At 47.2% G+C, this 24,782-nt stretch overlaps 1 long non-coding RNA gene across 1 annotated transcript in view; it reads left to right on the top strand.

Annotated features, from left to right (window-relative positions):
- The first annotated feature begins 3,243 nt into the window (after positions 1–3,243).
- LOC311522250 overlaps positions 3,244–24,782 on the top strand; it is a 70,519-nt gene continuing 48,980 nt past the window's right edge. The window contains exon 1 of the long non-coding RNA XR_014712088.1: positions 3,244–3,388. This is a non-coding gene — a long non-coding RNA (uncharacterized lncRNA). The remainder of the gene's footprint in view (positions 3,389–24,782) is intronic.

The following is a 24,782-nucleotide window of genomic DNA, read 5'->3' as shown; positions in this document are numbered from 1 at the left end:
CCTTGGTGAGGGCCTTACATGCTGATTGCACTTCCTCCTCTCTCCACTGTGGAATATCAGAGCTAATTTTGATTTCATTAGAAGTCTAGTTATAGGCTGCTGAGCTCACTTTGGGCTGACAGTGCACCAGCACTGGGGCTCCCCTACTATAAGCTGAATTCACCTAAGAGCTGAAATCACTGAGTGTTGTGTTAAGTAGTGGGGGAGCCTGAAGATATATTGTGGAGCAATTTGCGGGACGGCTGGTGAAGCAGTTCGACGCGGAGCAGTGTGTGGATGGCAGGAGCTGCTTGTGGGCTGTGGAGCTGAGTGAAGGAGTTCGTGGGGCGGCTGGCGGAGCGGAGCGCAGCTGAGCGAAGGAGTTCGTGGGGCGGCTGGCGGAGCGGAGCGCAGCTGAGCGAAGGAGTTCGTGGGGCGGCTGGCGGAGCGGAGCGCCGCTATGGAGCTATGGGGCGGTCAGCTTCAGATCACGTAAGGTGCCTCTTACCCCTGTCCCATTTCCACCCAGATTGGGAGGTAAAGCTCCGCCGATAAACTTTCGAACTCTGGGGCTGCCCTGACCAGGGACAGAGACTTTTGGGGCATTGGACTTTTGGGACTTTGGGTGATTTGGGGTTGCTGGACTCAAGAACCAAAGGGAAAAGGGCATGCCCCAATTTGCCTGGGGTGGGGTTGTTTTTGCTCATGGGTTGTGTTATGAATCCTGTTGGTGGTGTTTCCCCAACATAATGCCACATTGTTTCTCTCTGTTATTAAAAGACTTTTGCTACACTCAGACTAGGTGCTTGCGAGAGGGGAAGTATTGCCTCTTGGAGGCGCCCAGCGGGGGTGGTATATATTGGTCCCAGGTCACTGGGTGGGGGCTCGAGCCGGTTTGCATTGTGTTATTGGAATGGAACCCCTAGATATTGAACCCGGCCCTTGTTGCTGCCAACTCTGACGGGCAGAAGGGTTACACAGCTACATAAGAAGAACGGACCAAATCTGCCATCTGATCTCTGTGCTAATGTAGTACACGCATTGCTTTAATCAGTTTAAACAGGGATTTGAAAACTCTTTGTGATCTCTACAGCCAATGGCTGGGGATAGGAAACTTCCTTTTCAATTAGATCTAAAGCCATGGCCAATGCTGTGGGCTTGTCTGTTGTGCTGTATGAGTTCACTTGAAAATCAATACTACAGTGCTAAGTGCTTGAGTTCAGCGCAGTAATAAAGGACCCAAACAAAATAAATTAGTCACAGAGAGGAAATTAATATTCATGACTGCTTTCAAAAGCAAAACGGTCATGCTACAGAAATGATACGCAGCTTTGACATGTGTTTTACGTTCAGCATTGTGATTTTTTTTTTTTTTTTTTAAATCAAACTCCCGGTGAATAAGGAGTGGTTAGATGTACTACACTAAGGAAGTTAGAGATATTGCTGGATGATCTACCAGAGATTTGGATAACCTTGTTTTATAATGCTACACAGAGCTGAAACAGGATAGTGGAGGTCTTGGACCCAGGTCTAGGCCAACTTGGAAGAAATCGTAGAGCTGGAATGCCTGACTTCCTGGGGTTGATCTGTGTCCTAACAACAATGAGAATCTGATCCATATCTTTTCATATACTGAAATAATGGAAGGCCTGCGACATTCCAGGAGAATTTGTAACCTTGGCAAAATATCCCATCTTGATTAGGCCTTGCCTTTCAGTTGCCAAGCTGTCAGATGCAAGTAAAGATCCTGTGACAGGAGACCCTGTGTGCTGGGAAGGTAGATCGGAGCTCCACTTGGGCCCGAGAGGCAGTGCCGCCTTGGCCAGTTTGGGGTGGCTTGTATTAACGTTTCCTTCTCCTTTTTGATTTTAATTATTCTTCCTAGACATTCTGAGTAGGTTAGACCCTTCCTGTGCCACTTTGCCTGCTCCCTGTGGCCCCTGGCATGAATTTCCTTGTGAAGAAGAGCCTTGTTTTTGTATTTTGACTGAGTCCACCCTAGTTTCCTGGCTATCAGCTGGAAAACGTCCTAATTCAGGGATCACGTGGAGTTCTTTCTTTACAGCTTAGCCAATGTGCTCTTGTGTTTAGTGCCCCTTTTGTGTGAGACTAAATGGCTTTCTGCATTTGCTTCTATGTTTGGCCTTGAACTTCTTGCACCCCCTTGTCAGTTTACAGACGTAGCGATCAAATTATTTCAGTGCCTCACCGCATGCTCTTTCCTTGGGTGACACTGGAATTCTTCAAATGGCCAGTGATCGGTTCTGGGATGTGCGTGTTTGGAGAACCTGATGCCTGCTTGGAGGGGCTGCAATTAAGCCTCAGAGCCTGCGGACAAGTCTGACTTGGCTCTGGGATTTCTTTGGGCTGCACTGCTCCAGGCTGGCCCAGAATGAGGGGGAGTTCAGGATCCAGAAACACGACATCACCCTTAGCACACCTGTAGGGCCAAAACTCTAGAGTTTGTGCAAATGATATAATGCACTCATGTGCATATTTAGAATAGACTCATAGAATTTTAGGTTTGGAAGAGACCTCAGGAGGTCATCTAGTCCAACCCCCTGCAAATAAGTCAAGGCATATATCCTCTCTCTGTCTGTGCCCCAGAGATTTCTCCTATTCTTCCCCTCTTTCTCTCTGGTTTCTCTCCTGGAGTTGCCCCATACCCCATCCCTCTAACTGGCTCACCCTTCCTTGAGTTTTCCCTGACCACAGATACTCTACAGCATGGCCCCCAGCCCCCTGTGGCCATAGAGATATGGCTAGAGTGACTTCCTACATAGCGCCACTCTATCCATCACAGTGTCCAGTGCTCTAATGGCACCTGTCTGTAGGAAAATTGGGAGCTAAACTCCATAGTTCGAGGGGACTCCTTGGTGTCTCTATGGTTGGGAGTCCCAGGGCAGCCCCCCCTCCCCCCTGGACAGAGATGCAGTCTGAGTGCCCCCATAGCTCAGCTGGGCTGTCATGCTTGTCTAATGGAGCTGCAGTTTGGAAGCCCAGGAGAGGTTGTGAACGGCACTTTGCAATTTGGCTTCTCCCAGTTGACTGGTTTCCCCCTCCCTGCATTGATTTACCCGACCTGCCTTGGTGCTCAGCCTGTGCTAGGGGACAAGCCTCAATGCTGGCATTTCAGGGGCTGGTAGCCCTTCACACCCTGACTCTCCCGAGCCATAGCTCTGTGAGGCAGGCTCCTGCAAGGGCCTTGCTCTGCAGCGCCTACGTCCGAGGCATGCAGCTTGCTCTGCTTTGTAGCAAGCCAGCTTTGTTTTCCCTTCCCTAAGCTGTGACCCGGAGCAGGGGTTTTTTTTTTCGCTTGTCTCCCAGCCTGGGAGTCTGTAGCTGTGGAAATGAACAGAGGAACAGGCGCATTGTGGCAGAGCTCCAGAGAGCTGTGGTGGAAATGAAGGTAGGGGTGTGTGTGTGTGTGTCTTTTTCTTTCCACGCTGAAATGGAATCTTAATCATTTTACCATCTGCTCCTTTCTGATCCATTTCATCTCAGCTTTACAGTCCACCCCCAGTGGCAATGTTGCTCTGGGCAGCATTCATAAAATATCGCCATTATATTCCTAACCCCGCTGCCTGTAAAAAATACTGGCGGGGCTGCGTGGGCCTATGCACACCGCAGCTGCAGCACCAGGGAGGAAGAGGCCGTACACTTCAATGCTGCAGGAAACAAACGTGTTCTCTCCAGGGGAGAATGTTTGCGTTAGAAATGGGCTGCGGAGGCTGCATTTTGGTTTAGCAAAATCTTGCAGTGGGGGTGGCGGGGAGGGGGTCAAGGTCTGGTTTTTACAAAACCAAAGCTAGGGGTGGCTGGGATCCAGCTTCCATTTTTCTCCCCGTTTCTGAGGGTGGCAAGTCAGAGCAGAGCGTCCTCTCTTCAGCTTAAATGACCGAGACGGTGAATAAGTCGGAGAAAACAGTGTAGCCATTTAGAGGGAGGAGGGCCCAATGGTTAGGGGCATGTGGGTTCAAGTATGTCCTCTGCAGCAGACATAGATACTAGGGTGATACAAGAGATTAAATAAGCATAATGAATCCTTAGCAGTGACGTTCCGGCCTGGCATTGGAGTATAGCCTGTTGCTGCTTCCTGTTGAAGGTTATCATTCCATGAAAGCAAAAGGGAAGAATGCATCCAGTATTATTGGTTAGCTCCGACCTCCTACATAGGATGTGCTGAGCTGCTTTAAAATGCCTAAGATAACTAGAGTGATGACTGCGTTGTCAATGCTCACAGTTAGGCAGACTTGGGCCGGATTCTGGCCCGTGCTAAGGTCACGCTGTGTCACTGGCATGGCACACTGATTTTAAAGCTGCCTTCAATGATCAGCAAAGGATGCCACTGGCAAGAGGCCATCCTTGGCTTGGAGTAAAGGTAAGAATAGCTAATTCTACGCAGGCCACTCCTGGTCCTCCCTGTTATAGGGCTGGGAGGGCACATGTCAGGAGTGGAGGGGGCAGCATCAGAGAGCACAGCCTGGCTTACTGGCATAATCACCTAATTGCCTGGCCCTACAGGTCAGAGGAAGATACAGCAACACTTAGGTTATTCTAAGTTTGGCTGGGGGCTGGTCTGCCCCCTATGCAGCCCCAGGATTGAGGAAGGTAGAAAGAGGGTTTGGAGCCACCTTTTCCTCGCCTTCTTCAAACATGGGCAACCGAAGACGGGATTGGCAGATTGCAGATGGTCTTTTCCTGCCAGTGGGAAAAGAACGGTGGTGGAGCTTAGTCTGAGGAGAGACTCCGGTGATGAGCGCGGAGTTCGAACCTGTATCAGATACAAATTGGCTAGGATAGGAGAAGAGGGTGGAAGCAATCAAAGAGCCTTGAGTGGCAGGTGCTCAGGTGAGCTTCCATTTGTTCCTGTTCGTACACTTGATGGGCTTTTCTGGCTCCAGCCCTCACCCCCTCCCAGACCCCAACCACATGAGCCAGCCCAGTGAAAATGAGCGAGTGAGTGGGGGGGGGAGAGCGAGTGACAGAGAGAGGGGGGATAGAGTGAGCAGGGGCGGGGCCTCAGAGGAGGGGCATGGCCTTGGGGCAAGGGGTTTGGTTTGTGTCAGTAGAAAGTTGGCAACCCTACCCACAGCCTGAGACCTGCCTGCAGTATTGCTAATTGTACTGAGCCCACTCTGCCTTTCCTCATTGCCTCACAGTGGGACAGTGGCTATCCAGACTAATTCAGTTCGGTTCTACGTTTATTCAAGGGTCAGCAGGGACAGCAAAGGGTCTTGCACCATATTAGGGATGGAGCAGGCAACTCTGGTCAAATTTGACAAAGACTGGTGCATGGTGCTCTGCAAGAAACATAGCGAGCATGTACTCCAAGAGAGACCTGTTCTTCTGCATGCAGGCTTTGTAAGAAACATAACGATTCCTCTTAATATCCTGGTTGCAGATTGAGTGTTTTTACAGTGTACATCTGCTCCTGCAATGGATCATCCAGAGGGCCAGGAGGATAACTGGTTCTCAATGAGTGGAATTTACTCTCTTTTGAATGCTGCCCCTCGGGGCTTAAATTCTCAGAGATTATTTCCCGGAGCCTCCAACATCTTCTGCATTCAGAGCTCTGGGCTTCAGCTGCAGGGCTGGGGGTCTCAGGGCTTTAGCCCTGCAGGGTGGGGGTGGGAGAGATGAGCTGGGGGGGTAAGCCCCCGGGGATTAGGGTTTCTGTGGGGGTGGGCTGCCAGGGCTCAGGGCTTCTGCCCTGAGGGGGTGGGGGGAAAGGAGTGCGCCACCGGGGCTCAGGGCTTCTGCTTTGAAAATATTTACCAGAGCTCCACTCCGGACAGCTCTGGCTTAATTTAAGCCCTGCTGCCATTCAAAATGAATCCGTGTCCTGAACGGATGGTGTATCTGCTAATGCCCTCTTATAACACAGTGCTGGATGAGACCCCCCTGATCCTTCTCCAGCCCATGCCATGTGCTAATCGCTGAATTTGGTGGGCTTAATACTCCTCTAGTTTACACCTGTGTAAGCCAGGAGCAACTCCACGGCAGCCAGTGGAATTCCACCCCTCTAAACCCAGCATGCAAATGCAGAATCAGATCCAGAGTGTTAGAGTACCAGGGCCTGATCCACAGCCCATTCCAGTCAATGAAAAGATTCCTATTGGTTTCACTGGGCTTTGGATCAAAGTCCTCAGCACAGCTATGACACTGCTTCTGAACTCTGCAGGAGGCAGTCCCTGATCAACGCCCAGTCGTCCTACTGGATCTCTGCACGCCATGCTCCCAGCCTGCAGCTTTTAGAAACTAGGATGGCCGTGTTACTTGGCCACATCTGGCTATTGTAGTGGCAGCTGAGCAGGTTGGGCCCTTCAATCATGGCCTGTCTCTAATGCATATTATATGCAGATTCTGTCAAATATGCAAACGAGTTGCTGAGTTCTTTCCACCAGAGCTGGGCTGATGTCACTGCCGACTAACACTTCTACTCCCAGCCCATCTGTGCCTGGTGATAGCTTCATGCATCATACATGGATCATTTGCAACGAGGAAAAAAGTCAGCACTTTGTCTAGCATCTGAATCCGAGCCACGTCTCCACTAAATCCTAACCTGCCCTCAGCTTCACTGACGTTCCATCTTTGGCCTGACAGACACAATGCCAGAAGATGTCGGGCTTCCTGTCTGCAAAGATACCTCTGTGCTTTGAGAGACTGACAGGCCCAATCCTCAGCTGGTGTGACACAGTGCAGCTCCACCGATGCTCAGGGAGCTATACCTCTTGGCCTGCATATATTTGTTTGTGTAGCCTGGGCTTTTGAGACACACTGGACCTGATTCTCCTCTCACTTCCCTCAGTTTAACACCCAGGAACCCCCACTGATTTCAGTAGAGTTACTCCTGGTTTACAGTCGTAACCAAAAGAATTGGACCTATCCTTCTGGAAAAATAGCTCTGTGTCCAGGAACACACACTTTAACCACTAGCTTTTTAGACTCTCTCAGGAAGGCTTTGAAAACAAAAGCTCGAATTCCATAATGAGCAGAAAGTCCTTCTTTCTTGGTGGTGAAAGCTTCCTCCCTGTACTAGTCCCAGATGCAGTACAGACTCTGCATTCTGCCTCCTCTAAATGCATTAGGCACGGTATTAAATTTCACATCCCCTGCATGTTGATGTAATGCTCCTGACACGTCTGTTTGCACCATTATGAAATAAGGGATTTTCTTTCTCTTTATTTCCACTTTTCCCCGCGTCTCGAGGGAATCTTGAAGATATGATCCGTTGGCATATAAGGATTAGGCCTTTTACACAGAGGACTTAAAAACAGCTCCATCCTGGTGCTAATAGTGCTCTTAGGACAGCATCCGGCGCTACTAATGCTTGACGTGACAGAAAACCTGTGGGTGAAATGGATCAATTCATCTTTTGTGCTGTGGCGCAGCTAACACTCCCAGTCCCGTCGCCGTTGGAAAGCCTGAGCCTTGCTAAACGGAATTCTCTTAGGTGGGTCTGGACCAGCACTTTAATAAACCAGTACAAATGTGTAACGTTTTGTGGTTCATTTCTTTTGAGTGAAAAATGCTCCAATGGAGCGGTGAGATTTCAGCAAATGGCCTCTGATTTTCCTGAATTGCTTTGCTGCTTATATCAGCAGGTCCAATAATAATGTTATGCCGAAAGGTGCTAATGGCTGACAGCAGATGTGTCTGATCCAAAGACTAATCACAGACCACATTTAACGCCAATGGGTGCCAAGCACTCTTTTGCAGCCTCAACAGAAGAAGCAATCAAACCCTTTTATGTAATAGAAACAGCTGCATCCCTTGGGGGGACTGCCTATGGCATTAGGTTCTATGGCGGGTCAGAACTGAGTCATGCAGACTTGCGGGTTTCCCTAGTTGCAAACACAGTGAGGGGGCTGGTTGATGAAGGCAGAAAGCCAGTAGCAGGAGTTGTGAGTGTGACCCTAAGAGGAAGCACAGGGACACTGCTTCTTGGGCACAGAACAGGAGTGGCAGACCTAGAGATTTCTGAGCCAGGCTGTTGCTTGTTTTTGCTGTGCTCAGGGAAAGAGGACTTTGTGGACTTTTTGTAAACAAACAAGATGACACCAAGGATATATCTGACATACAGTAGAACCCCAGAGTTACGAACGCCTCGAATGGAGGTTGTTCATAACTCTGAAATGTTTGTAACTCTGAACAAAATGTTGTGGTGGTTCTTTCAAAAGCTTACAACTGAACATTGACTTAATACAGCTTTGAAACTTTACTATGAAGAAGAATATGTTGCTTTTAAACATCTGAATTTAAATGAAACAAGCACAGAAACAGTTTCTTTACCTTATCAAAAAAATTTTAAACTTTACCTTAATTTTTTTAGTAGTTTACGTTTAACACAGTACTGTACTGTATTTGCTTTATTCCCACCACCACCACCCCACACCCTCTGTTGCTGCCTGATTGTGTACTTTTGGTTCCAAATGCAGTTTGTGGTTGACTGGTCAGTTTGTAACTATGGTGTTTGTAACTCGGAGGTTCTACTGTATCCATGATTTCTCATCCTGATGAAACCAAGCCTGCAAGGCTAACCCTTGGGCCAAAAGGGCCAAGAATAACATGTTGCAGTTTCACAGAGCTTTTCATATAAAAATCTCAGCTTTTACTATAATAATAAATATATAGCTCTTATCACACACTTTTCATCAGTAAATCTCAAAGCTTTTTACAAAGTAGGTAAACATACAAATATCATTTAATTTAACTTCCTAGCTCTCCTGACAGGTAGAGAACTGACGTTCCCACATTGTAAACGAGTAAATTGAGACCTGGTGCTAGGAGTACTCACCATTTGACCAGTGGCTCCTTCATCTCAAGAGCCCCATTTTGCATAAACTTTTTGGAATGAATTTTGAATGCCTCCAAAAACTGGGTGGGAGGACGGGTGGAAGAAACACCCTAAAAGTGGGGGAGGGCACTGGCACCTGAACCATGGCACCACCCTCCCATCACCCCTTCCATCCCAAGGCCCCACTCCTAAGCTGCCTCTCACCCCCCCCCCAAGATCCTGCCCCCAGCTCGCTCTTCTCTCCTCTCCCCCCATCAGTCTCCCCAGTAAACAGAGGGAGGGCATAGTCCCCCCCCTCCACATTCCAGTACCCCTGGGGGAGGAGGAAGGTTTGGATTTTGTCTTTTCAACATGCACATTGACACTACCATTAAAAAAAATAATGAAAAGTGAAAATTTGCCAGATTAAATGTAAAAATAGAAGCAGGCCAGTTCATCTGCTGCTGACAATAGGCATTGTTACATTGCTGTCGGCGCAGCTATGCTGCTGTGCACCAGCTGAGGATCTGGCCCAGAATATTTCCCCCTGTGCTTTAAAATCCTTTATCCCCTGGGCTCATCCTCCATCTCTTAAATGGCACAATAGGAGTGAGTGTTGGGAGAAATGTATGGAGCTGGAAATGGGGCTTGAAACTATAAAAGCCTAGAAACACTTTCCTGTAAGGCTGCTGGAAAATATCCTTGTTCTTCTATGCTGAAAAGCCAGAGCAAAGCATGTGTGCTTGTATCCCATATGGTTTTGTCTGAACTGAACATTGTTTCTGGGTTAATCAGAAGCCATCTATTTATTAATTACAAAACCAGATAGCAATAATTGTAATGCATAATTTTAAGAAGAAAAAGTCAAAGGGGTCTAATTATTCTACATGTCAGAACATTCATTCTCAATTACTTGTCTGTACTGACATCTAGAGGCAAAGCAGTGGCATTGTGCAACTGAATCCCAGCTGATCTGTGAATGGGGGTGTTGAACAAACCAGTCTCTGCACAAAGTTATGTTTCAGAGTAACAGCCGTGTTAGTCTGTATTCGCAAAAAGAAAAGGAGTATTTGTGGCACCTTAGAGACTAACCAATTTATTTGAGCATAAGCTTTCGTGAGCTACAGCTCACTTCATCGGATGCATACCGTGGAAACTGCAGCAGACTTTATATATACACAGAGAATATGAAACAATACCTCCTCCCACCCCACTGTCCTGCTGGTAATAGCTTATCTAAAGTGATCATCAGGTGGGCCATTTCCAGCACAAATCCAGGTTTTCTCACACTCCACCCCCCCACACACAAATTCACTCTCCTGCTGGTGATAGCCCATCCAAAGTGACAACTCTTTACACAATGTGCATGACAATCAAGTTGGGCTGTTTCCTGCACAAATCCAGGTTTTCTCACATCCCCCCCACCCCCATACACACACAAACTCACTCTCCTGCTGGTAATAGCTCATCCAAACTGACCACTCTCCAAGTTTAAATCCAAGTTAAACCAGAACATCTGGGGGGGGGGTAGGAAAAAACAAGAGGACACAGGCTACCTTGCATAATGACTTAGCCACTCCCAGTCTCTATTTAAGCCTAAATTAATAGTATCCAATTTGCAAATGAATTCCAATTCAGCAGTTTCTCGCTGGAGTCTGGATTTGAAGTTTTTTTGTTTTAAGATAGCAACCTTCATGTCTGTGATTGCGTGACCAGAGAGATTGAAGTGTTCTCGGACTGGTTTATGAATGTTATAATTCTTGACATCTGATTTGTGTCCATTTATTCTTTTACGTAGAGACTGTCCAGTTTGACCAATGTACATGGCAGAGGGGCATTGCTGGCACATGATGGCATATATCACATTGGTGGATGTGTAGGTGAACGAGCCTCTGACAGTGTGGCTGATGTTATTAGGCCCTATGATGGTGTCCCCTGAATAGATATGTGGACACAGTTGGCAACGGGCTTTGTTGCAAGGATAAGTTCCTGGGTTAGTGGTTCTGTTGTGTGGTATGTGGTTGTTGGTGAGTATTTGCTTCAGGTTGCGGGGCTGTCTGTAGGCAAGGACTGGCCTGTCTCCCAAGATTTGTGAGAGTGCTGGGTCATCCTTTAGGATAGGTTGTAGATCCTTAATAATGCGTTGGAGGGGTTTTAGTTGGGGGCTGAAGGTGACGGCTAGTGGCGTTCTGTTATTTTCTTTGTTAGGCCTGTCCTGTAGTAGGTAACTTCTGGGAACTCTTCTGGCTCTATCAATCTGTTTCTTTACTTCTGCAGGTGGATATTGTAGTTGTAAGAAAGCTTGACAGAGATCTTGTAGGTGTTTGTCTCTGTCTGAGGGGTTGGAGCAAATGCAGTTGTATCACAGAGCTTGGCTGTAGACGATGGATCGTGTGGTGTGGTCAGGGTGAAAGCTGGAGGCATGCAGGTAGGAATAGCGGTCAGTAGGTTTCCGGTATAGGGTAGTGTTTATGTGACCATTGTTTATTAGCACTGTAGTGTCCAGGAAGTGGATCTCTTGTGTGGACTGGACCAGGCTGAGGTTGGTGGTGGGATGGAAATTGTTAGCATCACTTGCCCCATAACCTCAGCCATGCGGAACGCAATGCCATCCACAGCCTCAGAAACAACTCTGACATCATAATCAAAAAGGCTGACAAAGGAGGTGCTGTCGTCATCATGAATAGGTCGGAATATGAACAAGAGGCTGCTCGGCAGCTCTCCAACACCACTTTCTACAAGCCATTACCCTATGATCCCACTGAGAGTTACCAAAAGCAACTACAGCATTTGCTCAAGAAACTTCCTGAAAAAGCACAAGATCAAATCCGCACAGACACACCCCTGGAACCCCGACCTGGGATATTCTATCTACTACCCAAGATCCATAAACCTGGAAATCCTGGGCGCCCCATCATCTCAGGCATTGGCACCCTGAGAGCAGGATTGTCTGGCTATGTAGACTCCCTCCTCAGGCCCTACGCTACCAGCACTCCCAGCTACCTTCGAGACACCACTGACTTCCTGAGGAAACTTCAATCCATCGGTGATCTTCCTGATAACACCATCCTGGCCACTATGGATGTAGAAGCCCTCTACACCAACATTCCACACAAAGATGGACTACAAGCCGTCAAGAACACTATCCCCGATAATGTCACGGCTAACCTGGTGGCTGAACTTTGTGACTTTGTCCTTACCCATAACTATTACACATTTGGGGACAATGTATACCTTCAGATCAGCGGCACTGCTATGGGTACCCGCATGGCCCCACAGTATGCCAACATTTTTATGGCTGATTTAGAACAACGCTTCCTCAGCTCTCGTCCCCTAAAGCCCCTACTCTACTCGCGCTATATTGATGACATCTTCATCATCTGGACCCATGGAAAAGAAGCCCTTGAGGAATTCCACCATGATTTCAACAATTTCCATCCCACCACCAACCTCAGCCTGGTCCAGTCCACACAAGAGATCCACTTCCTAGACACTACAGTGCTAATAAACAATGGTCACATAAACACCACCCTATACCGGAAACCTACTGACCGCTATTCCTACCTGCATGGCTCCAGCTTTCACCCTGACCACACCACACGATCCATCGTCTACAGCCAAGCTCTGCGATACAACCGCATTTGCTCCAACCCCTCAGACAGAGACAAACACCTACAAGATCTCTGTCAAGCTTTCTTACAACTACAATACCCACCTGCAGAAGTAAAGAAACAGATTGATAGAGCCAGAAGAGTTCCCAGAAGTTACCTACTACAGGACAGGCCTAACAAAGAAAATAACAGAACGCCACTAGCCGTCACCTTCAGCCCCCAACTAAAACCCCTCCAACGCATTATTAAGGATCTACAACCTATCCTAAAGGATGACCCAGCACTCTCACAAATCTTGGGAGACAGGCCAGTCCTTGCCTACAGACAGCCCCGCAACCTGAAGCAAATACTCACCAACAACCACATACCACACAACAGAACCACTAACCCAGGAACTTATCCTTGCAACAAAGCCTGTTGCCAACTGTGTCCACATCTATTCAGGGGACACCATCACAGGGCCTAATAACATCAGCCACACTATCAGAGGCTCGTTCACCTGCACATCCACCAATGTGATATATGCCATCATGTGCCAGCAATGCCCCTCTGCCATGTACATTGGTCAAACTGGACAGTCTCTACGTAAAAGAATAAATGGACACAAATCAGATGTCAAGAATTATAACATTCATAAACCAGTCCGAGAACACTTCAATCTCTCTGGTCACGCAATCACAGACATGAAGGTCGCTATCTTAAAACAAAAAAACTTCAAATCCAGACTCCAGCGAGAAACTGCTGAATTGGAATTCATTTGCAAATTGGATACTATTAATTTAGGCTTAAATAGAGACTGGGAGTGGCTAAGTCATTATGCAAGGTAGCCTGTGTCCTCTTGTTTTTTCCAACCCCCCCCCCCAGAGATGTTCTGGTTTAACTTGGATTTAAACTTGGAGAGTGGTCAGTTTGGATGAGCTATTACCAGCAGGAGAGTGAGTTTGTGTGTGTATGGGGGTGGGGGGATGTGAGAAAACCTGGATTTGTGCAGGAAATAGCCCAACTTGATTGTCATACACATTGTGTAAAGAGTTGTCACTTTGGATGGGCTATCACCAGCAGGAGAGTGAATTTGTGTGGGGGGGTGGAGTGTGAGAAAACCTGGATTTGTGCTGGAAATGGCCCACCTGATGATCACTTTAGATAAGCTATTACCAGCAGGACAGTGGGGTGGGAGGAGGTATTGTTTCATATTCTCTGTGTATATATAAAGTCTGCTGCAGTTTCCATGGTATGCATCCGATGAAGTGAGCTGTAGCTCATGAAAGCTTATGCTCAAATAAATTGGTTAGTCTCTAAGGTGCCACAAGTACTCCTTTTCTTTTTGCACAAAGTTATGTCACTTTTTGACGCAGCCACTTTAACTCCATCTGGTATTCCTTTTTATTACTCAACTCTAAGGCAGACATAGTAATCAAGATCGATTTCCAATGGAACCAGTGTGAGCTGTTAGTGATTCAAGTAGCACCATTATCCCCCTTCTCTCAACCAGTAATTCCCTCTTTTCTCTAGAAGTCATATCACAGAATCATAGAATATCAGGGTTGGAAGAGACCTCAGGAGGTCATCTAGTCCAACCCCCTGCTCAAAGCAGGACCAATCCCCAATTAAATCATCCCAGCCAGGGCTTTGTCAAGCCTGACCTTAAAAACTTCTAAGGAAGGAGATTCTACCACCTCCCTAGGTAACGCATTCCAGTGTTTCACCAGCCTCCTAGTGAAAAAGTTTTTCCTAATATCGAACCTAAACCTCCCCCACTGCAACTTGAGACCATTACTCCTTGTTCTGTCCTCTTCTACCACTGAGAATAGTCTAGAACCATCCTCTCTGGAAACACCTCTCAGGTAGTTGAAAGCAGCTATCAAATCCCCCCTCATTCTTCTCTTCTGCAGACTAAACAATCCCAGTTCCCTCAGCCTCTCCTCAGAAGTCATGTGTTCCAGACCCCTAATCATTTTTGTTGCCCTTCGCTGGACTCTCTCCAATTTATCCACATCCTTCTTGTAGTGTGGGGCCCAAAACTGGACACAGTACTCCAGATGAGGCCTCACCAATGTCGAATAGAGGGGGACAATCACGTCCCTCGATCTGCTTGCTATGCCCCTACATATACATCCCAAAATGCCATTGGCCTTCTTGGCATCAAGGGCACACTGCTGACTCATATCCAGCTTCTCGTCCACTGTCGCCCCTAGGTCCTTTTCCGCAGAACTGCTACCTAGCCATTCAGTCCCTAGTCTGTAGCGGTGCATTGGGTTCTTCCGTCCTAAGTGCAGGACCCTGCACTTATCCTTATTGAACCTCATCAGATTTCTTTTGGCCCAATCCTCCAATTTGTCTAGGTCCCTCTGTATCCTATTCCTGCCCTCCAGCGTATCTACCACTCCTCCTAGTTTAGTATCATCCGCAAATTTGCTGAGAGTGCAATCCACACCATCCTCCAGATCATTTATGAAGATATTGAACAAAACCGGCCTCAGGACCGACCCCTGGGGCACTCCACTTGACACCGGCTGCCAACTAGACATGGAGCCATTGATCACTACCCGTTGAGCCCGACAATCTAGCCAACTTTCTACCCACCTTATCGTCCATTCATCCAGCCCATACTTCTTTAACTTGCTGACGAGAATACTGTGGGAGACGGTGTCAAAAGCTTGCTAAAGTCAAGAAACAATACATCCACTGCTTTCCCTTCATCCACAGAACCAGTAATCTCATCATAGAAGGCGATTAGATTAGTCAGACATGACCTTCCCTTGGTGAATCCATGCTGACTGTTCCTGATCACTTTCCTCTCATGTAAGTGCTTCAGGATTGATTCTTTGAGGACCTGCTCCATGATTTTTCTTGGCACTGAGGTGAGGCTGACTAGCCTGTAGTTCCCAGGATCCTCCTTCTTCCCTTTTTTAAAGATTGGCACTACATTAGCCTTTTTCCAGTCATCTGGGATTTCCCCCGTTCGCCACAAGTTTTCAAAGATAATGGCCAATGGCTCTGCAATCACAGCCGCCAATTCCTTTAGCACTCTCGGATGCAACTCGTCCGGCCCCATGGACTTGTGCACGTCCAGCTTTTCTAAATAGTCCCTAACCACCTCTTTCTCCACAGAGGGCTGGCCATCTACTCCCCATGCTGTGATGCCCAGCGCAGCAGTCTGGGAGCTGACCTTGTTCGTGAAGACAGAGGCAAAAAAAGCATTGAGTACATTAGCTTTTTCCACATCCTCTGTCATAGAATCATAGAATATCAGGGTTGGAAGGGACCCCAGAAGGTCATCTAGTCCAACCCCCTGCTCGAAGCAGGACCAATTCCCAGTTAAATCATCCCAGCCAGGGCTTTGTCAAACCTGACCTTAAAAACCTCTAAGGAAGGAGATTCTACCACCTCCGTAGGTAACGCATTCCAGTGTTTCACCACCCTCTTAGTGAAAAGTTTTTCCTAATATCCAATCTAAACCTCCCCCACTGCAACTTGAGACCATTACTCCTCGTTCTGTCATCTGCTACCACTGAGAACAGTCTAGAGCCATCCTCTTTGGAACCCCCTTTCAGGTAGTTGAAAGCAGCTATCAAATCCCCCCTCACTCTTCCTTCTGCAGGCTAAACAATCCCAGCTCCCTCAGCCTCTCCTCATAACTCATGTGTTCCAGTCCCCTAATCATTTTTGTTGCCCTTCGCTGGACTCTCTCCAATTTATCCACATCCTTCTTGAAGTGTGGGGCCCAAAACTGGACACAGTACTCCAGATGAGGCCTCACCAATGTCGAATAGAGGGGAACGATCACGTCCCTCGATCTGCTTGCTATGCCCCTACTTATACATCCCAAAATGCCATTGGCCTTCTTGGCAACAAGGGCACACTGCTGACTCATATCCAGCTTCTCGTCCACTGTCACCCCTAGGTCCTTTTCCGCAGAACTGCTGCCTAGCCATTCGGTCCCTAGTCTGTAGCTGTGCATTGGGTTCTTCCGTCCTAAGTGCAGGACCCTGCACTTATCCTTATTGAACCTCATCAGATTTCTTTTGGCCCAATCCTCCAATTTGTCTAGGTCCTTCTGTATCCTATCCCTCCCCTCCAGCGTATCTACCACTCCTCCCAGTTTAGTATCATCCGCAAATTTGCTGAGAGTGCAATCCACACCATCCTCCAGATCATTTATGAAGATATTGAACAAAACCGGCCCCAGGACCAACCCTTGGGGCACTCCACTTGATACCGGCTGCCAACTAGATATGGAGCCATTGATCACTACCCGTTGAGCCCGACAATCTAGCCAGCTTTCTACTCACCTTATAGTGCATTCATCCAGCCCATACTTCCTTAACTTGCTGACAAGAATACTGTGGGAGACCGTGTCAAAAGCTTTGCTAAAGTCAAGAAACAATACATCCACTGCTTTCCCTTCATCCACAGAACCAGTAATCTCATCATAAAAGGCGATTAGATTAGTCAGGCATGACCTTCCCTTGGTGAATCCATGCTGGCTGTTCCTGATCACTTTCCTCTCATGCAAGTGCTTCAGGATTGATTCTTTGAGGACCTGCTCCATGATTTTTCCAGGGACTGAGGTGAGGCTGACTGGCCTGTAGTTCCCAGGATCCTCCTTCTTCCCTTTTTTAAAGATTGGCACTACATTAGCCTTTTTCCAGTCATCTGGGACTTCCCCGGTTCGCCACGAGTTTTCAAAGATAATGGTCAATGGCTCTGCAATCACAGCCGCCAATTCCTTCAGCGCACTCGGATGCAACTCGTCCGGCCCCATGGACTTGTGCACGTCCAGCTTTTCTAAATAGTCCCTAACCACCTCTATCTCCACAGAGGGCTGGCCATCTCTGTCACTAGGTTGCCTCCCTCATTCAGTAAGGGGCCTACACTTCCCTTGGCTTTCTTCTTGTTGCCAACATACCTGAAGAAACCCTTCTTGTTACTCTTGACATCTCTTGCTAGCAGCAGCTCCAGGTGCGATTTGGCCCTCCTGATTTCATTCCTACATGCCCGAGCAATATTTTTATACTCTTCCCTGGTCATATGTCCAACCTTCCACTTCTTGTAAGCTTCTTTTTTATGTTTAAGATCCGATAGGATTTCACCGTTAAGCCAAGCTGGTCGCCTGCCATATTTACTATTCTTTCGACTCATCGGGATGGTTTGTCCCTGTAACCTCAACAGGGATTCCTTGAAATACAGCCAGCTCTCCTGGACTCCTTTCCCCTTCATGTTAGTCCCCCAGGGGATCCTACCCATCCGTTCCCTGAGGGAGTCGAAGTCTGCTTTCCTGAAGTCCAGGGTCCGTATCCTGCTGCTTACCTTTCTTCCCTGTGTCAGGATCCTGAACTCAACCAACTCATGGTCACTGCCTCCCAGATTCCCATCCACTTTTGCTTCCCCCACTAATTCTTCCCGGTTTGTGAGCAGCAGGTCAAGAAAAGCTCCCTCCGTAGTTGGCTCCTCTAACACTTGCACCAGGAAATTGTCCCCTACACTTTCCAAAAACTTCCTGGATTGTCCATGCACCGCTGTATTGCTCTCCCAGCAGATATCAGGAAAATTAAAGTCACCCATGAGAACCAGGGCGTGCGATCTAGTAGCTTCTGCGAGTTGCCGGAAGAAAGCCTCATCCACCTCATCCCCCTGGTCCGGTGGTCTACAGCAGACTCCCACGACTACATCACTCTTGTTGTCTGGAAGAGACATTAGAATAGGGTGACCAGATGTCCCGATTTTCTAGGGACAGTCCTGATATTTGGGGCATTGTCTTATATAGGCACCTATTACCCTCTACTCCCCGTCCTGATTTTTCACACTTGCTATCTGGTCACCATACCTAAGAAGCAAATGTGCTATATCAAACCATACATGGGTGGAACTAGATACAGAATCCTCCACACTGGGACAAGCCTGTTGCTCCTTGAAGGCAATGACAAAATTATTTTCAGTATCAATGGAAACAGGCCCCAATGCCAGGGAAAATGGGTTCCATTTCTACAGAGGGGGTGAGGATTTGAAGTATTTAAATGCCTGATTTCCCCCTCCTCCTTACTGACCCAGCCCTGCCCCCTATTACCTCACAACATCTCTTTTGCTTAACAGTGATACCAGCATCGGCACCATCAGAGAAGAGAGAAATCACAAATGGGGCAATGGGAGGTGAGCCCTTCAGTGGGGGACAGAGAAAGCAGTTGGGATGGGGGAGGGGAAAGGATGAGAGAAGGAAAGAGAGACCTACTCTTGGGGGAAGGGAAGGCAAAAGGGGAAGGAGAATGAGCCCCAAAATGGGGGAAGTGGGTGAGGGGAACAGAATGGTGCACAGAGTAGGGGCTGAAATTTATCTAAAATACCTAGGGTTAATACTGATGGAAGGTTTCTATTCTGGCCCTCTCTGATATGTCATCTAGATCTCTCAAGTTTCTCCTGATCTCTTCTGGTTTCCTCATCTCCCTATTCCTTACTTTTCCTCTCTAGTGCTTGCCTATCTTTGCCTGACCCTCACTGCTCCCCTGACCCAGCCTGTTATGAGCTTATGAAAATTTGGAGGGGTCACCGGCATTCACCTCTGAAAGGCAGCTCACTGTACTGTGGATATGTCTTATCAGTAAAGACCCCAGGACAGACGTGTACTGCTGTCAATATTCACTTCAGGAAGACTGCATCTCCTCAACTGATTTTGCAGATTGCAGTTCCACATAACCTTTGTTCACCCCTCCATCACTCTGATTGATAGATAGCTCTGGTGACTGTGTGATGGTCTTTCAACTTGCAACCTGGGAGTTTCTCCCTGGGATCCTTGTGGTGACAGTTTCAGAGCATTAAGTCATTGAAACTACTTCCATCCATTCTCAGTATTCGGTGCAGAAGCACCTTTAGCTGAGGGAGAGGTGCTGGGGTGGAAACTTCCAATTGCACATTTCACATCACACAAGTAAGCATAACAATGTTCCGGACATAGCAATAGCCTTGTTTACCCTGACAGTGTACAATGTATGTTCACACATGATCAACTGTTGACACACTAGTTTCCTTGCACAGAAAAGTATGCACCCCTAGAGTGGGATTTAAAATAAAGAGCTTGCACCCTGCCAAGCCTGGTTTCCAAGCTCCCATGCTAAAACAACTAACCAGAGGTGTGGATCCAATTCCCATTGACTTTAATGGGTGTTGGACTGAGCCCTTGATCTGTACAAGTGACCCCAACTCACCTGGTATTTTGGAGATTGATGGATGCTTTCCTGCACCTCACAGGTCTGTCCTTGAGTAACTTCTCAGGCACAGAGTATGGCTGAACCTTTCCCTTTCGGCCTGTGTTCAGAAACGTCCTCTTAGCTGAATACACCTCTCTCCCCATTCTCTGCTGGGGCATTTCCTCGGGCTAGTTCTTCTGCTTCCCGGTCTTAGTGAATTCTGATTGCCTTTGTCCCCTAATAAATCTGTCTTTGTTTTATATGCATACATGATGCTTGTGGGCAGGGAAGTATGGCCTGTTAAGTATGGCCCAGGGAAGGTATTTAGTTTTTCCCAGGGTGCTAGGAGGGGGTTTGAGGTGGTGGTGGTGGTTGAAGCTGAATGTAAAGATGATGCGTAGGCTCTTGCTGGTACAGAATGTGACCACCCACCTATTCCATGGTTTAGGTTGGAGCAGGCCTGTGCTCATGTCCCTTCACTGGTTCCCAGTCAGCTTCTGTTCCCAATTTGACACTGATCCTCACTTTCAAAGCAATTAATAGATCAAGCCCCAGCTATGCCAAAGACCAAATTTTGATATGTGAACCTCTGAGCTCTCTGGGACGATGCGGATCTCAAAGCTCAGGATGAAACTTGGGAGAGCTGGGAGCAAAGTATGCTCTGTCAAGGAGATCCAGCCATGGAACAGGCTTCTGGAGATCCAATGAAGTCAGAATCTGACCATCTCTAGGAATTATTGCCAAGCCTTCCTCTTTGAAAAAGCCTTTCCACTATAAGGGACACTCCCAATTCAATCAATCTCTTCTACTTCCAAAACCTTAACAAGTCCCGCCCCCCCACCCCAAAAAAAAAAAAAATCCCAAACTCCTACCCCAGCAGAATTTTGACCCCTGAAAGGGAGAACAGCCAGCGTCTCCATGAAGTCCTATTGCTATCGACTACACGGAAGACACTCCAGCACTACAGTGATAGGCTGCAGTATAAAACCCTAAGCTAGATAGCTAATATGGAGGTCTCCTAATTGGTTGAATTTCCTATTTTTAGTATAGTTTTAAAATTTAAAAAACCTAATATATTGGGGCAGGGAAGGGAAATGTGGTGTGACTTTTGAGGGGGTTTCAGCTAAAATGCTGACTTTTGTGTTTTGCCATAGCAAAGCCATGGTTTTTCCAACCTTTTGCTCTGGCAAACAACCAGCCTTTACTTTGTCTGGGACTCAAGGTTCATCTCAAGCAACATTTGTTCTCTCTGCGATTTTTGGCATCCTTTCCGTCTAATCCTTCTTATGTAAGATGTTATCTGAATCATGGGTCGTACCTCCCGTCAGTTTTCAATGGCATGTGATTTTTACTCCTTATCATTCTACTTAATTAATGTATTGGCTCTCTTTCTGAGGGGGGGGGGTGTTATTTCATGCTCTGTTGCCTTGCTGCAAAACTACTTCCATGTCTTCTAACCACATTTGTGAGAGCAATTGGAAGAAAAATCAGGATTTTGCAGGAAACATGGCTCCCAAATTGTATTGAACTGGCAATTAAATGAATGCAGTAATTGCCTTGATTTTTAACTCAAATGAGCCACTCTGAAGTTTTTGGTAAAGGATTCCTACAGTACTGTCCAGAACCCTCCAGGAAAGAAAAGCTTCAGAATTTCTAAATGGATTTGTTCTGGTTCACATTCCATGTTAAAGGTGCAGTTAACCACCGGGATTAGATTCTGGCAAGAGTATATTTCAGAAGCTAGAATCGATAATCATCTTAAAACCCTGTAATGTACCAAAGTTGCCAGGGCCAATTCCAAACTGCATTAACCTGTCCCTCCATAGGGGCTCTGTAAGTGGGTGAGGGGCAGGCAGGGCTGGGGCCAAAGGGACACCTGATCTCCAGGGTGACCCCAAACTCTTCAAGGGATCCAAACATAAGTTAATACTTACACTTGCCATCATTAACCTATGAAATTTCCCTCATTGCAGAGAAATCCTCTGCTGCACAAGGTGGATACTCACAGTGGCAACCTGACTCTTGCTGCCCTGAGAGGGGATAGGTCGGGGGTTGAGAAAACAGGTGGAGACATCATCTTTTGCAGATTTCCCATGGCCCTGTGCTGAGTGCAGCCATCTAATGGAGCAGCCATGTAGAACTGCTGTTTGCAGAGTTGTTGTAGTTGTGTGGGTCCCAGGATATGAGAGAGACAAGGTGGGTGTGGTAATGTCTTTTATTGGACCAACTTCTATTGGTGGAAGAGAGAAGCTTTCGAGTTCCACAGAGCTCTTCTTCAGGTCAAGTCGTCTTCTTCTCACTCACCTTGTCTCTCTCACATAGATGCTCTGCAAGCTCAAACTCCTGGGTTTTCTAGCCCCTCTCAGGGGGAATAACCTGCAGGTGAGACTTCCCCAAATGATCATTACAAACATATTGTCTGAGATTTAGCATCCACCTAATAGAGCCGCATGTAGGGCCAAGGTACATGATAATTATAATGATAGCCATATAGTAGCCTCCTGATACAGATGGAAGTTTGAACAGTGGGGCCCTAACCCTGAAGAAGGGGTTTCTTTTGCAAACAGGCCCCGGACAGTTTGCACCCATCTCTAAACATAGCCAGGGTGCAGGCGACTGGTTCTAGTTTTTTTCGCTGATGGCAATGACTCTGCTTGGTGTTTCTAATATCCCAGGCTCTGTTCCAGCTGTGGTTCGGTTTAATGGAGAAGCTTGTCGCAAAGTAAAACCAGAGCGAACTGTGAAATATATTTCAGCAGCCACGTGTTTCTTCTGGTCGAATCAAAGCACTCATGCCAATGATTCTTTTAAGCCAAACAAAGTATTAAGAGCATGAGCCTGCAGGCTGCTGACCGTCCCCGAGGGTACATCTACACTACCCGCCTGGAAATTACATCTCCAGCTGCAAAGGTACTTGCGCTAGCTTTGATCAAGTAACCGCACCTAAACTAGCAGTGTAACCACGGTAGGGTGGGCTAAGCACCTGAGTATGATCCTATCTGAGACTCTGAGTATGTACTTGAGTGGCTAGCCCACGCCACCACAGCGCTCTAGATTAATCAAAGCTAGCGTGGGTCCATCCACCCGAGACGGAATCTTCACCTCCAGACTTCAGGGGGAGCTGAGTGCTCAGAACCTACTAAGAGCAGCCCCAAATCCGTTCAAACCCACTGAAGGATAAACCTACTGTATTCAGTGTGTCTCAGGGTGTGAAGCAAATAGCCCTGTTGAATGGATGAATTGCGTGCATGCAATAGCTCGATGTAAAAATAGCAAGCAGTAAAACTGTGGATGGGACAATCGCTTTATATAACATTTCACTTGCAAGGAAGATGACAGATAAACTTGGTTCCAGAGGGATCAGTCCCAGCTGGTGCAAACTGGAGCAGCTCCAAGGTTGCTCTAATTTAAGCCAGCCCCATAGGCACCATTCTGCCAGTTGGAGATCAGTGCGATTTTGCGCCAGCCAGGCCCCCGGCTCCTACAACTGACCCACACTGGAATAGCCTCTTTAGGGTTGGGAGCAGTTGACCTAAAGCCAACAGGGGAATTTCTGGGACAGCTTTAAGCCCTGTTGGACTGGTGCAAGGAGGACTTAATGTAGGCCAAGGATCTGGCCCTTCAATGTCTTTGGTTGTGACCTAAAGGCATGAGGAGCAGGTATCTTGGATGCTGGGTTTATATATCGTTTGTTTTTTAAACCAAAGTAAAAAAGATTTTCCTCTTTGAATTCCATGTTTTCTAACATGAGTCCAGCAGAGAATGCACATCTCAGTGTGATGGAGTGTGTGGCCTCAACTTGGAAATAACCGCAATGCCTGGAGTTAAAAAATGATACCCCTGGCTATTTGGAGTGTGATGTTGCATTAGCAAAGAACACATCTCAGCTGTTTCACTGCTTTAAACAGTCCTTCCATTCCACGTGAAAATAAATCCTCAGCAATTAACAGGCTATTAATTGAATGAGACCTCATGAGATCCCCAAACAATCACCTGTTTGTCTGCCATGTACTAATTACAACTGCTCAAAGTGCAGGTCTGGGTCTCTCAGGAGGAAGATCTATTAAACAAAACATGGTGGCTGCTTCCAAAATGTGCAGGGAACTGTATTGTCTGGACTGTTTGTTTATTTCCAAGTGCAGGTATTACACAGTGTGTTTGTGTTAGCACACAGCAAAGACTTGGTGGGCAGATGGGAATTGTAATTGCAGCATAGACTCAATGCCGTGAGACCTTGTTGCCATTTACTCTGTGATAATATTGTTCATGATCCTTCTCCTAGGGTATTGCTGGAACTGATTTCATGGATGGGGAAGTAGTTAGAAATGCTTCCCTTTGAAACTGAGCAGCAGTGGGAGAGCTGGAAATTGCATGGGAGGCTTGCCTATGAAAATTGGATTCCATTAGCTGTGCTGGGGCATCGGGTTGGTAAGGAGATTTTTGAACTGTTCTTTGCCACCACTCCAGCCAGCAGAGATCCCTCAGTGGAGAAACCACTCTACTGGTCGCCTGGGGAACTCCTGCTGCCTCGCATGATTGGTTTTTAGGATGGATTTGATTCCTGCTTTCCGGGCTTTGGGCAGGTAGGTCCCTTCAGTAGAAGCTGCTTTAATAGTGGAATCTGGATTGCATTTGTTTAATATTTCAGGACTGTTTCAAAAAGCCTGTGGCACTGAGGCGAAGCCTAGGTCTAGTTTTGATTTTGAGTAAGATTTGCTGTCAGAAGGAAATATCGCAAGACTCCAAGGGCTATTTATTGTGATCCACTTGATTCCTGAACAGCGGAAGGGCAGATGGGTCTGTTACCCAACTGCAAGATAGGGGTCAGGTCCTCCCATCTCCCAGGGGTGTTATGAGGATGAAATCCATTAATGACTGTGAGGGGATGAGGGCAGTATAATTTACCTGGATAGAAACAGGGAAGAGGGGTAATTTCCTGATGATAAAGGTACTGTGGGACTAGCAGCACACAGCCACAAGAAGGTGCAAGGGGGGGAGGATGAAATACCAAGAGGTAGCTCAAAGAAGCCACAGTACAGCCCTATAGTGGCTTATGAGAACTACATTTTTCTGAGATATTTGTTATAATTCCCTTTTGAGAAATTCTTATTATGCCCACAGCAATCTTTTTGTCAGATAACATCCTGAGCAGGCCAGGATTTGGGGGAATCCAATGATAAGCAGAAAGGAATAAACATTCAGCAACGTCACCTAAATAAACATGGCCCAAGG

Source organism: Lepidochelys olivacea, assembly GCF_965140295.1.
Source record: "Lepidochelys olivacea isolate rLepOli2 genome assembly, chromosome: 6".
NCBI lineage: Eukaryota > Metazoa > Chordata > Testudines > Cheloniidae > Lepidochelys > Lepidochelys olivacea.
The sequence above is the reverse complement of the archived record's forward strand: the minus strand, read 5'-3'. Positions and strand labels throughout refer to the sequence as shown.